The sequence below is a fragment of the Silurus aristotelis genome (genome assembly GCF_946808225.1).
Source record: "Silurus aristotelis genome assembly, chromosome: 4".
NCBI lineage: Eukaryota > Metazoa > Chordata > Actinopteri > Siluriformes > Siluridae > Silurus > Silurus aristotelis.
Window position 1 is genome coordinate 33,722,779 of NC_139577.1, and position 2,500 is coordinate 33,725,278.

General features: G+C 40.5%; 1 protein-coding gene across 1 annotated transcript in view; it reads right to left on the reverse strand.

The window, feature by feature from the left end:
* The window catches only part of LOC310724779 (teneurin-3-like), a gene marked incomplete at its 3' end in the record, with an annotated part of 164,927 nt that overhangs the window by 5,307 nt on the left and 157,120 nt on the right, over nucleotides 1–2,500 (reverse strand). The window lies entirely within an intron of this gene.

Sequence of the window (2,500 nt, forward strand, 5' to 3'; positions counted from 1 at the left end):
CTACACTAATGCGGATAAATTTAAAAACAGCTGAAAACGGTCCACATCCACTCTTTCGTTTTCAATCGTTTCCCAAAAGCTTGCCGTCTGTTTACTTTCCAGCTCTTATATAAGACGCCACACAGTCTAAAAAGCCGTCATAGTTTTTAAAAGCCTCCGTTTTCACACTCAGTCCACGCTGTGATGCCAAAATGGATTTTTTTTTTTTATGTATTCACTTTGGAGAGCGTTTTTCAAAAAAGTTATGTTTACGTTTTCAAAAAACATGCTTTTTCAAATAAAATCGTATGGACATGGTCTCGAATGCTACATCGTAGGCAAGCGAACTCACGTTTCCGTAATGATAAATAGATAAAAGCGTACAGTGTGTTGTTCGTAAACTAAATTGCTGTCATATAAGAGAAATAAAACACTGGATTAGAAATAATGCAGGTGTAGAAAAACCAAATGTGTGTGTGTGTGTGTGTGTGTGTGTGTGTGTGTGTGTGTGTGTGTGTGTGTGTGTGTGTGTGTGTGTCTGTGTGTGTGTGTGTGTGTGTGTGTGTGTGTGTGTGTGTGGGGGGGGGGGGGGATTCATGACATTGTAACTCTTCATCTCATTACTCTCTCTACTATATTCTGTTGCCAGGGTTACGTGTTAAAAGTAATATGGCCCAATTTTAATAGCCGTATGCCTTCCAAAGTTAGGCTACGCCCCCACATTAATATGCAATATCATAGTATCTAAGAGCCGAGAAGATGTGGACAAAGATAGGTTTTTAGTCGTTGTCGGTAACGTTATTAAACACACAGCATGGAATCTGATTATGGTTGTCCGGCTAATTACAGTGTCTGATTATGATTTAAAATCATGATGTCTGATTATGACTTTACACCACAGCGTCTGATTACCACTTTACACCACAGCGTCTGATTACCACTTTACACCACAGCGTCTGATTACCAGTTTACACCACAGCGTCTGATTACCACTTTACACCACAGCGTCTGATTACCACTTTACACCACATCGTCGGATTACAACTTTAGAGCATGGTGTCTGATTATGCCTTTACACCACTGCATCTGATTACATCTTTACACCAAATTGCCTGATTATGGTTGTAAAAAACAGCGTCTAATTATGACTGTACACCACTGTGTCTAATTACATCTTTACATCACAGTGTCTGATTAGGACTGTACAACACAGCGTCTGATTATGATGATACACCACAGTGTGTGAATATGACTGTACACCACAGTGTCTGATTACATCTTTAGAGCATTGTGTGGATCCTTATGGACCCAATGCGAATCTTTACAGTCTGAACACTGTGTTTGATGTTAGAAGTAAACAAATCTAAACTATTTATTTAGAATATATACTCAGACTGTACTTGTTATAGTGTAGGTCTCTCAGCCAAGCAAAACATGCTGTTCTTGGGCGAATGATGGATCATTGTGAGAGAAATAAAAAAAATAAAAAAAATCAGACACATTATTGTTTGAATAACTGGGGAAATAAAAACAGTTCCTGATTGTACACTCAGAACTGGGATCTGTTGTCAATATAACTTTGTGTGTGTGTGTGTGTGTGTGTGTGTGTGTGTGTGTGTGTGTGTGTGTGTGTGTGTGTGTGTGTGTGTGTTCAGACCTCCCACATCTCTGGGAATGTAAACAAATCAAACCTTGGACAGATCGAGCTGTGGTGTGGACCCGTGTTCCAGCTTCTGCCAATAAAACTGTGTGTGTGTGTGTGTGTGTGTGTGTGTGTGTGTGTGTGTGTGTGTGTGTGTGTGTGTGTGTGTGTGTGTGTGTGTGTGTGTGTGTGTGTGTGTGTGAGAGAAACAGAAGTAAACTAGAACACACACGGCTCACACCAGTTTGTCAATAAAAATCTCCATCATCTGAATAGAATACAGAACAGGGATAGAGAGCAAGAAGTTTACGGTTTAAGTGGACACTGAAACAATTTCAGTGTGTGTGTGTGTGTGTGTGTGTGTGTGTGTGTGTGTGTGTGTGTGTGTGTGTGTGTGTGTGTGTGTGTGTGTGTGTGTGTGTGCTCATATATGCCAGCAAAAAAACTCTGAATAAACTCAGCCCACACATCAACAAGCCAAACCCAGAGAACGCTAGAAACAAACTTTCTTATTCCTTTAGAGCTGAAACAGCACATGAACAGTTCCTGAAAGATTATCATTTAAATACACCATGGTGTCTGATTACGCCTTTACAGCACTGTGTCTGATTACGCCTTTACAGCACTGTGTCTGATTACGCCTTTACAGCACTGTGTCGGATTACCTCTTTACAGCACTGCGTCTGATTACCACTTTACAGCACTATGTCTGATTACACCTTTTCAGCACTGTGTCTGATTACCACTTTACAGCACTATGTCTGATTACACCTTTTCAGCACTGTGTCTGATTACCTCTTTACCACACTGTGTCTGATTACGCTTTTACAGCACTGCATCTTATTATGCCTTGACAGCACTGTGTCTGATTACCTCTTT